At 36.8% G+C, this 14,028-nt stretch overlaps 1 pseudogene; it reads right to left on the bottom strand.

Moving 5' to 3' along the window:
• Positions 1 to 5,086: 5,086 nt before the first annotated feature.
• LOC146921895 (uncharacterized) lies at positions 5,087 to 14,028 on the bottom strand (annotated as a pseudogene).

The raw sequence follows: 14,028 nt of genomic DNA, 5'->3' as shown, positions 1-14,028 counted from the left end.
AAAATTAAGGGTATATTTGGAAAGAAAAATCCAGCCCAAAAGCAGTGTTGAAAGGGATAGTTTTCTTTATATATAGTATAGATTAAAGTCTAATCTTTAACATTATTTTTTGCTTACGTTTGTTACATTTGTTTCATATTTAAATTTATTCTTATATATTTGTTACATGTGTTATTTGTATTGAAAATTAAGGATATTTTTGGAAAGAAAAATTCAGCTCAAAAGTAATGCCGAAAGGGGTAGTTTTCTTTATATATAGTATAGATATAAATAATATTATTGCTAAAGTATTAGGGGTAGGCATGGCAACAAGGATGGGTTGGGATAAGTTTTACCCTCTTCATCTTTATCTTTGATTCATATATGCTTACCTCTTAATCTATTCATGTCCAACGCGAATGAGAAATGAAATCTTATCTCTGTTTTCGATGGATCCGGGTATCCCATGTCCATCCCCACAGTAAATAAAAAAAATTAATAAAAAAAAGAACTTTTTTCAACCCCGGACATAATGTTGTAATGCATTATCTAACAATATGCTCACTTTAATATTTCATAGACCGAATGATTCGGTTGCTCCTTTAAATATCACTAACACTTTTTATAACATGACAATTATCAAACCAAATAACCAAAATTACCAAACCAAAATACATATGATTTCATTGTAGAATGGATTGAAAAATAATTAAGGACAATGAAAGTTTCTGATTTGGGATAAACCAAAATAAAATAAAAAATAACCCAAAGCAAAATCAAACATAAATCATCAAAAATAATCCTCAAGATGCTGGTGACAAAGAGAGTGAAGATGATGACAAGACCGATAGCATTTCACGTTGTAAATTTGTGAGAGTGATACGGTTGAGAAGAAATGATGGTGATTGATGGTTAAGGTGATGAAGAAGAGAGAGGTCGAGGGTGTGAGATGTAGAAGGTGAAGAGAGAGAACTCATAAAAGAGAGTGAGTGTCATCTAATAGACTGAGACTTTTTTTTTGTAGTGCTTCTTTTTTTGGTAGTGACTAAGACTTTGACTACATGAGTGAAACGGTTTAAGTTTGGGTTTCTATTTATATAAAATGGGTAAGAAAGTAATTTTTTACATTTGAGACGAATTTGGGTGTGGGTTCGGGGAAGTTACCTACATCCATGTTACTCGTCCAGTGACTGTGTTTTAAAATTAGGAAAAATCCAAACTCATATCGAAACACAATCAAAGAGGAAAAACCTGTTAAATCAAGTTTGGTTCAAGCAGTTACCCGCGGATACGGGTTTTGCTATCATGCCTAATTAGGGCCCTCCGACCTATACACATGAAACTTACAAACTATCAAAACACATTGTTGGAGAAACACAACATGGACCCGTTTGTATTTACGAAAAGATTTTCTATTTCCATTTCTTAAAAAGTGAGTTCATTTTCACTTGATAATAAAAATATGAGACTTGGAGTGTGATGACAAGTTATCTTACGTTATTTACCTTAAACAAAGCAATTCTTAAAGGTTTTTGATGTATTTCACTACAAAATCAAGTAATTCGGCAAAGCTAAAAACCTCATGAAGAATTGAGAAGACAGTGAATGAAGATTCAAGAGGCCTCTGAAGACATTACAAGTTGAGGAAATTCTGTCTCAAGTCCCAAAACAAGTTTAGAGGAATAAAGCAATAAAAAAGACAAAAGAAAAGAAAGAAGTGTTGTGCACCCTAGGTGTGCTGCCATGCGCCCCGAAGGAGTGCAAAACCATGCTAAAAAGACTTGTTTTTACACACACTTGTGGGAGTGCATCTCCGAGAAAAAAGAACTTTTTCTGTTTTTGACAACGGTTTTGAGGAAAAAGCACAGTTTTTCAACCCAAAACCTATTGGAAATCAACATATAAATACAACTCATCTCATTCACAAATTCTCATCTAGAACGAAACTGTTCAAGAGGAAGGCAAACACTAGGAGCATCAAGGGAGAAGTCTCTCCTCAACTTTTGTTTCTATAGTATGTTTTATCTTTTGTAATTTGTCTTTGGTTACCATAAGTAACTAAACCCTAATTGGCTAGGATTTTAAGATGAACCTCTATTTGTTTGTAGAACTACTAAGGTAAGAAAAGATATGTGAGATACTTCTAAGATTCATTGATGAAGTTGGAGCCTTTATATGACAATTTAGGAACATCAATTATTTTATGTTTCAATTACCTCTCAGAGATTAAAGCCCTACGCTAACAACCTTACATAGGCATAAAATCTTTGTAGGATTGAAGACCCTAAATTCGTAGAGCGCGTATAACCTTATTGTGATCAATAGGTACAACTTGACAGTTGAAGGAACATAACAATCCTATGGAATTATCACTTAAATATAACCCTAATCTCATAATTGATAATTACTTGTGTTTAATTCAACCAAGAAATAAAGAGGATTAAAAAAATACCTATAGAAAAATTATGAACTTTGCCGAATCGTAGGTCATTGTCTAGACAATTTTGCCCAAATGAATTATTAACTGTGTTACCCAAAGGAGTAATCCCTACTTCAAAAGCTCTAACACAGGATGGAGACACCATCCAAAATTTTCTTATAGGAATCAAAATCCCACACAATTGGTTAGACCTCCTGGCTCTGAAAAGGTACCATGTTATAAAATGGTTTAGGTTTGGGTTTCTATTTATGTAAAATGGGTAAGAAAGTAATTTTTTACATTTGAGACGAATTTGGGTGTGGGTTCGGGGAAGTTACCTACATCCATGTTACTCATCCCGTGACTGTGTTTGAAAATTAGGAAAAATCCAAACTCGTATTAAAACACAATCAAAGAGGAAAAACCTGTTAAATTAGATTTGGTTCAAGCAGTTACCCGCGGATACGGGTTTTGCTATCATGCCTAATTAGGGCCCACCGTTCTATACACATGAAACTTACAAACTATCAAAACACATTGTTGGAGAAACACAACATGGACCCGTTTGTATTTACGAAAATATTTTCTATTTCCATTTCTTAAAAAGTGAGTTCATTTTAACTTGATAATAAAAATATGAGACTTGTCAAGGTGAGAAAAACACAAGAATGGGGGGTTGAATTGTGTTAACTTTTTCTTCGTTTTCTCCTAAGCTGAAAACACTTGGTCAGAAGCAGATAGAGTACTGCTTCTGAAGTGATGTTCAGAACTAACTTGCAGCGGATAAAAACACACACACACAGAGAGAGAGAGAGAGAGAGAGAGAGAGAGAGAGAGAGAGAGAGAGAGAGAGAAGAAAAACACAAATCAATTATACAGGTTCCTTCCATAATCCGGAAGTAGTCTTGTCCCCCTTGCACTTCCAAGGAGAGTTCACTATAATGTAATATCTGATTACAACTGCTCACTGCTACAACTAGCAAGAGACTTCAAATGCTCAAGCATAACTGCAAGAGACTTCCTATGCTCCTGAACACAATCAAGAGACTTCTAAAGCTCAAGCACAACTGCAAGAGACTTCTAATCAAACAGAATTACAAAGAAAAATGTTTGAGGTTGAACACTTGATATACAATCAGTGGTGTTCACAATACAAATCAGATACAGACTCTTAAGACTCTAGAATTTCTAAGATATGAACTTTGAAACAGAAATTCTAAGTGAACTTTGAATGCAGAACAATTTCAGCAGAGTTTTGGCACTTGTAAATTGTTGTTGAGTCCTTGCCAATCTCTAAGTCTTCACTCCTTTATATAGAGGTGTGAAAGAGACGTTGTAAAATTGCCAGCACATCAAAAAGAGTCGTTTGAAGCTTTGATCAATCACCAATGATCTTTTGCATGATATGGTAGTTGTCCTATGAAGGATCAATTTCAAATCCATTCCCATTGTGAAGGAACATCATTGCAGGCAGAGCTGTTTTTCTTGTCTTGTAGCAGAGACAAACACAGAGTAGTGGAGGTAGTGGTTGTACACTTCGTATAATTGTACTTTATCAACGCTTTTTGAAGATAAGCATCCAATGCCTTCAAATCCTTTCAAAATGACCGTTGCTTTACATTTCCAGTCTTCTGCAATGCTTAGACGAGTTTGAATCCATTGAACAGCCCTTGAAGCTTTAAGTCTTCCATCTCCTGATGAAATTCAGCTTCTGATGAGATGCTTCTGATGAACTTAAGCTTCTGATGACGTCATCACTTCAGGATCACATTGTCTTCAGTAGCACTTTTGACGTCAGGAGCACTTCTCTTCAGACGGTTTAAGCTTCCTTTTTGTTGATACTTTAGCTCTCTTTTGTTCATCCAGAACCTATTTAAGATGTAAAATTTTGTCTATGTTCATGTACACTTGAACAAGTATTAGTTAGTCCAATTGACAATTTTTTAATACCTTGTTATCATCAAAACTCTCAAAGGTTTATTGTTAAACACATTTTGTTCCGACAATTTCCCCCTTTTTGATGATGACATACAATAGTATTTAAAATGTGCAATTGTTGTTAATCTAATTAACAAGTTGACTGTAAGGGTTTGAGGTTTGCAAGCTCCCCCTGAGTTCTATCCATGTTAATTAAATTCATCATTTAAAAGCGCAATAACACTCAAAATATTCTCACATTAAATAGACTAAAAGATAAGACGTTGGTCCTATTAATTTAAAATGATTAAAAATTAAATTAATGGGGCTCAGAGCCTATAAATACTATACATACTACTCCCCCTTTTGTCATCAACAAAAAGTTTAAAAACTAAAGACAAAAAGAAAGAAGTAAGAAAAAGATAGTGAGAAAAAACAATTCTATAATCAGAGCATAAAACACATAACTATATCAGAGCACACATGCAAATATATATATCAGAGCATAAATATGAGGAGTATATCAGAGCAAAATAATTGATCAGAAGCAATAATATTGATCAGAAGCAAGAAATTTGTTCAGAAGCAAAAACTCAAGTCAGAAGCATAATAAAATCCAAAAGATGCTAAGCAAGAAAATTTCAACGAAGACTAAACAAGCTAAATGGTGTGTGCAACTAAGAGTTGGCTTGTTTGTTTAGCATTTCCATCATCTGTTGCAGCATCAAGTTGGTCTTTTCTTGTTGTAGCTTCATTTCAGCCTTGAATTCCTCATTTGCTCTTAATCAGATTCTCCTCTCTGACTCTAGCTTCCTCAAGCTTAGCTTCAGTAGTTGACTTATATTCCAGCAAGAGTAGCTTTTGTTCCAGAAGCTCTTTCTTCAGCTTCCTGTTCTCAGATTCTAATGCATCATTCCTTTGCACTAAATCCAGACTGCTAGATGCTGATTTGAAGTTGACATTCTTCAAGAAACTTAAGTCCAGGTCCTTAGGATGTACACCAGATGGAATGAAGTCTGTAACCTCTCTTCCTTTCAAACTAGGAGGACTCTGCACCCAAGTTCTGAGAATCTTGACTCTTTCCAGGTTGTCATCTACTCCTTTTAACCAGACCTGAAGCTTTTGTTGAGCTGAGTCTTGTATATCTAGACAGGTTCTCTGGAGAGCAGACAGGACAAAGTCAACTCTATCTTTAAATCTTTTCCACTGATGCTCATAGCTTTCCTTGTAGATAAGATTTTCCCTTGTTTAAATCAGCTTGATCAGCTCCTGACCTATATTCTCACACACATCCTGTAATAGAGTAGAATCTAGAAATATGGTTGGTGGTGAGAGTATTTTTGTAGGCTTGGGAGGGGAAGCAGGTACAATGGCTAGATGAGATGATGAAGGTTGGTTGCTTATGGAATTTGAAGTTTGAGTGTTGCTGGTTGAGGGTGTATCAGGAACAGACTTTTCAATCTTAGTTGAAGATGATTGTTCAATCTCAACATCAGGAACATCTGATGTGGTCATGAAGTCAGATTCATTGATAGTTTCAGGTAATGGGATAGCAAATGATAAAGATGGATCAGGAATTGTTTGTTCAGGTTCATTCTGCTCAGAAACAAGTTGCTTAGGAACAATATGTTCAAGAGCAACATGTTCAGGTGTAGGAACATGTGCAGGGCTAGTTGTTGTGGTCATTTGTTGATTTGGTGATTGATGTTGGGGGCTTTCTGAGGCAATTTCCATAGAAACTACTTCAGAGGCTTTCTCTGAGTTTTGCCTAACCTCTGGTAGTTCACCAGAGTAGTGACTAACCAGATTGTCTAGGACATTTGTTTCTTGAGTTTGGTTGGTTGAAGGAGATTGAGATGATGATGACTCAATAGTTACATCAGGATCAACTATATTAAGTGGTTTGATTATTTGTGGTTGAAATGATGATGAGGCATTAGGATTGGATGACTCAGAACCTATGTGTTTATCTGTGAACTCTGCATCAGTAGGAACAACTTTCAGAGGTTGAATCATTGGTGGTTTCAATGGATTATTAACTGAAAATCTATTACAGAAGTCTTCTTTCCTTTGAGACAAGCCAATGATTCTTTCATCTATGTCAGATCTAACAGGTTCATGTGGAGTGTTGTCAGCAGGCTTTTTGTGGATTTTGGTTGATGATGAATGGCCTTTTTAAGTGGATGGGTAAAGTTTGCCTAAAGGTACATTGTCTATGTCAGAGGATGATGATGAGGATGGGAATTGGCAGGATGATGATTGGGTTGAATCAGATTCTACTATGACATTGTGAGTATGAGAAGTGTCAGGATTACCTGTAGTAGCTTCTGGAGCAGCATCTGAACCAGCAACAATGACCTCCTGAGCTTCTCCACCAGCCTTCACTATCATAAGCATATTACCAGCTTCTGAAGTTGCCAAATTCTGCAAGTCTTCAGTAACTTGTACCAACTGTTGTGCCACAACACCAGCATCTTCCTTTGCTATACTTGAAGTAGAAACTTCAATTTCTCTTGCAAGTTCTCTAATCTTTTCAAGTGCAGCAGCATCTTCCATCTTCTTCTTCTTCAGCTCTCTAGTAACCAATTCAGTGGTTTCAATCTGTTCTTCTTCTGCTTGGACATAAGCTGACTCTTTCAACTTCCTGACCACAGTCTTCCTCTTCTTCTTGGGAATTGGATGTTGTTCAGGAGCACCTTGTGAAGAAACAGCAACTTTGCCACTCCTAGTTCTTTTGTTCAGGACCACATCAGTGTTCAGGTCCTGAACCTCTTCTTCAATTGTTGGTAGACTAGGACCACCAATCTTCAGTTAACCAGAGGCTTTCTCCTTCTTAGTCTTCTTGGAAGGTTGCTCCTCTTCCAAGTACTCTTCTTTGGAGGTAGTCTTCCTCTTAGACTTTCTGCTCTTGGCCACAGGCAGAGCACCACCATACATTTCCTCTGGCACATCTTCCAGCCTGATGACTTGACCATATGTTTGAAAATGGTCTGTGATGAAGTGCATTTGAACATCAATGGGGTCTTTCTTGTAGATGGGAGGAAAATCTTCCAAAAGATTTGACTTAGCTCTAGACTCACTGATGTCAATGCTGAGCTTGTTGAAGGCATCCTTCGGAATCAAAGACATGTTCCTGAGAGTCTTGCCATTGATTACCTTCCCTGTCTCAGTTTCAAGTTGCTTGTCAGTGAAGAAGTTGACAGCACTGAGAGCCTTCAGAATCCCTCCTTGATGAAAGATTTCTGATATCAACCTCCCATAAGGAACCCAACACCTGTTTTTCAGTTGACTTTCCCTTAGTTCCTTGATCATATGTTTGAATATGTACTAGGGTACATTGACCTTTTCCTGGTTGATGAAGTGGTGAAGGAAAACTCTACGTCCCAATGAAGGTTGATCACTGCCACCACCTTTTGGTAGCAGGTTCTCATTCTGAATCTTCAGAAGCAGTTTCTTTTCCATGCTCAATTCAGCATACTTTCCTGGCGTCTTGGAGTTGAATATGGACATGTTGACAATCTCATTCCAAGGACTTGTCTTGTGATTAGGTATCTCTAATCCTGAATATTTACCAGATGCATCTCTTCTGAGAACAGATGCTATAGCCCATTCTGAGATAAATACCGGAATCCCCATGATGCTTGATCTAATCTCTGTGCATCTGAATGGTTCCAGCCCCATTTCCTCTCTTGTCTTCCCTTTCAAGGTAGGGTCAAGCAAAATCTTCTCTTTTTCTTCAATCTCTGAAGCAGCCTTATCGTACAAAGAGGCTCTTACTCAGAAGTGCCTTACAACGGTTTTGTATGTTGGTCCATTCAACATATCAAAATATGGCATTAGCCCTTGTGCTTCATAATAGCTTCTGATATCACACCCATGATAAGCGAGAGAGTTGAAGTCAACTAGATTCTCCGTTTGAATCCTCAGTTCCCATTCTTGTAAGGACATGGTCCTTCCTTTAATTTCGTAAGCAGGTTTATCTTGTGAAGATGATTCTGGAACTTCTTCTTGTTGCATGCTTGATCCAGGAACAGAGCTTGATGATGCCATTGATGATGATGAAGATTTTAGGGTTCTAGGTTTTGATTTGTAGAGAAAAAGTTTGCTTCGCAAAGAAAGGTTGAGAATAGAAAGTGTTTGTTGTGAAGTGAGTAATGTGTGAATTGTCTAAGTGTTTTTAGTAAAACGTTTGCAATTCAGAAAATGGGACAAACAAACACAACATTAATGACATAGGGGGCACGTGATAGTATTTTCAAAGCTTAAATCATCATTGCCCTCTTACGTTATACAACCGTACACATAAGCCACGTCAGAAGTTCTTAGAGTAACTGCCAAGTTAGTGGGCCAGGTGCCAGCAAAAGTAACTTCCAGCGTTTCCACTAACTCTGATATTTAGAAGCACAAAATCCAGCCTCTGGACTTCATATGCTGGCGTCATCTTCAGAAGCACATTTTCCTCAGAACCACAATAAAGAGCTTCTGATGGACCATAGCTTCTGGACAGACTTCAGGACCTAAATTCCTATTCAGGAGCAAGCAAATTTCAATCAGACACAAAGTGCATGTTCAAATTTTTCTTTATAAAATCAAATCTTTCCACAGTTAAAGGCTTAGTAAATATATCAGCCCATTGATGCTCAGTATCAATGAATTGTATATCTAAAATTCCTTTTTGAACGTAGTCTCTGATAAAGTGGTGTTTGATTTCAATATGCTTGGCTCTTGAATGTAGAATTGGATTCTTTGACAAACAAATAACACCAATATTATCACAATAAATAGGAATACTATTAACATTTATCTGATAATCTTCCAACTGATGTTTCTTCCAAAGTAGTTGTGTACAACAACTTGCAGCTGAGATATATGTTGCTTCTGCTGTAGACATAACAATAGTTGCTTGTCTTATGCTAGCCCAGGATATCAAATTATCACCCAGAAATTGACAATTGCCACAGGTTGACTTTCTTTCATTCCTATCACCAGCATAATCAGCATCACAAAATCCAACCAACTGATAATCTAAGGATTTCCTGTAAAGGAGTCCAAGATTAGTTGTTCCTTTCAGATACCTAAAGATTCTCTTAACATCAGTTAAATGAGATTCTCTAGGATTTGATTGGAATCTTGCACACAGGCATACACTTAATAAAATATCTGGCCTAGATGCAGTGAGGTATAACAGAGAACCAATCATACCTCTGTACAACTTCTGATCTACTTTTGTTCCTGTATCTTCTTTGCTTAAGGTGCAGGTTGGATGCATTGGAGTGTTCACTTTACAATCTTCCAGCTTGAACTACTTTTGAAGCTCCTTAGTGTATTTTTTTTTTATGAACATATAATCCATCTTTGCTTTGATTGATTTGAATTCCAAGGAAGAACTTCAGCTCTCCCATCATGCTCATTTCAAATTCATTCTGCATTAACTTAGAGAATTCCTTGCAAAGAGATGCATTAGTAGAACCAAATATTATATCATCAACATATATCCGCACAACAAGAATGTCTTTCTCAAGAGTCCTTCTGAAGAGTGCTGTGTCAACTTGACCTTTTTTAAAATCATTTTTGATCAAGAAATTACTTAGTCTATCATACCAAGCTCTGGGAGCTTGTTTCAAGCCATATAATGATTTCTTAAGTTTGTAGACATGGTCAGGATGCTTAAGATCCTCAAACACATGAGGTTGTTTGACAAACACTTCTTCTTCAATGACTCCATTAAGAAATGCACTCTTGACATCCATTTGATATAATCTTATGCCATGATTAACTGCATATGACAGAAGTAACCCGATTGCTTCCAATCTTGCAACTGGATCAAATGTTTTAGTATAATCAATGTCTTCTTGTTGACTGTAACCTTGTGCAACAAGTCTTGCTTTGTTTCTGATTACTTCACCTTGTTCATTCAACTTGTTTCTGAATACCCATTTTGTTCCAATAATGTTCTTATGCTGAGGTTTGGGTACCAGATCCCACACATCATTCCTTTGAAACTGATTAAGCTCTTCTTGCATAGCTAGTATCCATCCATCATCTGAAAGTGCTTCATCAACTGTAGCAGGTTCAATCACTGATAACAGTCCTATCATTGACTCTTCTTGTCTGAAGTATGATCTTCTTCTTCTATGACTTTCTTTGTTTCCAATGATTTGAACCTCAGGATGTGAAGACTTGTACTTAAATGAGTTCCTGGCTTGAGTAGCTTGTTGAGAGCCATCTTAAGCTTCATCATAAGCAACTTTATCTTGTGCTTCTGAGGTAGGTTCAGCTTCTGGACTGTCTTCAAATTCAGCTATCTGATCAGGTTCTGGAGTATCTTCAGGAACCTGTATCTCTGCAATACTCTCATCTTGCTCTGGAGTTTTACTTTTAGGCTCCTTGTCTTCAAATTTAACGTGCATTGATTCTTCAACACAAAGTGTTTCTGAATTATACACTCTGTATGCCTTTGACCTTTCAGAATAACCTAAAAAGATTCCTCTTTGGACATTGGCATCAAATTTCTTTAGGTAGAGCTTGTTAATTAGAATGTAACATGTACATCCAAATTGATGAAAGTAAGAGATATTGGGTCTTCTTCCCTTAATGAGTTCATATGTTGTTTTCTCCAATATAGGTCTGATATAGATTCTATTTTGAACATAACATGTTGTATTCACTGCTTCTGCCCAGAAATGTTTAGCCAAATTGTTTTCATGAATCATGGTTCTAGCCATTTCTTGTAAAGTTCTATTCTTGCTCTCTACAACCCCATTTTGTTGTGGTGTTCTAGGAGAAGAGAATTCATGGACAATTCCAAGTTTTTCACAAAAGTTTTCAAATCGCTCATTTTCAAATTCTCCACCATGATCACTTCTTACTTTTAAAATTTTCATTTCTTTTTCAGACTGTATTTGAGTGTAGAAGTTACTGAATACATCATAAGCATTATCCCTGCTTTTCAGGAATTTTACCCCAGTCCATCTGCTGTAATCATCAATAATAACTAATCCATATTTACTTCCATATAAGGATGCAGTGCTAACTGGTCCAAATAAGTCAATGTGAAGTAATTCTAAGGGTCTGGAGGTTGAAACAATGTCTTATGTTTTAAAAGATGATTCCACAATCTTCCCCTTCTGGCATGCACCACAAAGTGCATCTGAATGATAGTCAATGTCTTGTAGGCCTTTGATAAGTAGTAACTTACTAAGCTTAGAGATTAATCTCCAGTTAGCATGTCCCAACCTTCTGTGCCACATCCATTTCTTATCATTCATTGACAGAAGGCAAATTACCTACTGGTCAACCAGTACAGAGAAGTTAATTTTATAGACATTCTCCATCCTCTTTCCCTTGAATACAATGGATTTGTTTTCCTTGTTGATTACTGTGCAATGGTCTTTTCAAACATCACATCATAACCATTGTCACAAAACTGACTGATACTCAATAGGTTATGTTCAAGACCATCTACCAACCACACATTATTAATTGAGATAGAGGAGTTACCAATAGTTCCTGTACCAATGATCTTGCCAGGCTGGTTGCCTCCAAATTTCACACTTCCTGTTTCTTTCATTGTGAGGATGAGGAATATAGACTTCTCTCCTGTCATATGCCTTGAGCAACCGCTGTCTAGGTACCATGATTTTTGCTTTTCCTTTGCTCTTAGACATATCTGCAGTATTGACATTTTCAGATTTAGGTACCCATTGTTTTATGGGTCCTTTCAGGTTAGTACTAGAAGTTTTACTCTTCACTTCTTGTACCTTGTGTTGTAAGCTTGGTAGCTTCTGGTTAACCATTACCTTAGGTTTAACACCCTTTGGTTTTGATTCCCCAGGAGCAGTAACTGTCTTCTTCTGAAACTTAGACTTCAGGACCTCAGATTCAGGTTTCAATAGACTTTGAGGAACAGGTTCTGATCTCTTTAGAATCCTGATCTTTGAAGTCTTAGAATCAGATTTCATCATTGCCTTTGGCTTAGAGTTCTTTGGCTTTGAAGTAATCTTAGCCTTAGAGCTAGAAGCTTCAGGTTCTAATTGAACAACAGTTTCCAATTTAGCACCTTCAGGTACAAAGAAGGTTTTCAATCCTTCCTTGATGCATTCACAACATGCTTTGAGACTGATTTCATTAGGTTCCCCTTCTGAAAATCCAATCCCTTTGCCATTGTTTCTGTAAATGATGTAAATCATTGAAGCAACTTTGCTTCTGTCAATACCAGATATAATAAAATCCTCAAGAGCAATTTCATGCTTACTTAAAGACTTTCCATTACACTTTTCTTGTAGCTTCTGACAAAGATACTTTAGCTTCTCTTCATAGGTTTTACAAATGAAGTCAAAGCCTCTAAGTCCTTCTTCAGAAGCTTTCAGATCCAATAGAGTTGATTCTTGTTGTTTCATTCAATCAACATATTTTTCTTTTAAATCTTTCAACTCATTGGTTCTTAGTTCAAAATGTGTAAGGAGTTTTTTAAGTGACTCAATAAGTTCTTCTCTAGGAATTTTAGAATATACCTCATTTTCATCTTCAGAGTCTGAGTCAGGATCTGCTTCTGAAGTCTAAGTAGCCACTAACCCCATAGTTACCTTGGCATCTTCTTCAGCTTCTTCCTTTTCAGACCCAGATTCACTGTCTAAATCTTCCTAGGTTGCCATTAAACTCTTCTTAATCTGCTTTCTGAATTTCCTTGTGTTGAAACTTGATTTCTTTGACTTATCCTTTGATTTCTCCTTCTGAAGATTAGGGCAATCAGCAATGAAGTGTCCAGGCTTCTTACAATTGAAGCATCCCTTCTGATCTTCTTTCTTAGAGCTCTTGTAGCCACCTCTCTTACTCAGAAACTTCATGTTCTTCCTTGCCAGATACTCAAGCTTGTTGGAGAGCATAGCCATCTTCTCAGTTGGATCTTCATCAGAGTCTCCATCAGGTGACTCATCTTCAGATTTAATAACTTTAAGAGCTTTTGATGACTTCCCTTTAGATGGTAGAGCAATAGATTTACTCTTCTTAGTAGGCTCATGTTCATTAAGACTAATCTCATGAACTTTGAGAGAGCTGACAAGATCTTCAACACTTAAAGTGTTTAAATCTTTAGCTTCCTCAATAGCAGTAACCTTAGGTCTCCATCTAGCAGGCAAGCTTCTTAGTATCTTGCTAACATGATCAGAAGTAACATAACTCTTCTTCAGTATTTGTAGTCCAGAGACTAGGGTTTGAAACCTTGAGTACATCTCCTCAATAGTTTCATCATCCTTCATCTTGAACAACTCATACTGATGAACAAGCATAAGAGCTTTTGCTTCTTTGACCTTCTTGCTGCCTTCATAGTTAGAACAAAGAGAAGCAAACATAGCTTTAGCAGTGGATTTGTCACTCATCTTCATGTACTCTGCTTTAGGTATAGCAGTGACAAGTGTTCCTCTGATAATATGATGCTTCTTGTAGAGTTTCTTCAAAGCAGGAGTATGTTTCTTTCTATCAACAGCAGCTCCTTCTTCATCAAGGACCAAGTCACCAACACCATCTTCAAGTATGTCCCATAGTTCTTCATCTAAACCCGTGACATAGCTGTAGAAGTTGGTTTTCCACCAAGAAAATTCTTCAGGATCTCCATTGAACTTAGGAATCTTTCCAAAGTTAGACTTCTTGTCACCATAATCATATGGAACAACATTGTTGTGCGCAGGTCCAGCATTAGAGGATTCACCAGACAT

Source organism: Medicago sativa, chromosome 5, assembly GCF_051527215.1.
Source record: "Medicago sativa cultivar Bolivia chromosome 5, Bolivia_mono, whole genome shotgun sequence".
In the NCBI taxonomy this organism is placed as follows: domain Eukaryota; kingdom Viridiplantae; phylum Streptophyta; class Magnoliopsida; order Fabales; family Fabaceae; genus Medicago; species Medicago sativa.
The sequence above is the reverse complement of the archived record's forward strand: the minus strand, read 5'-3'. Positions and strand labels throughout refer to the sequence as shown.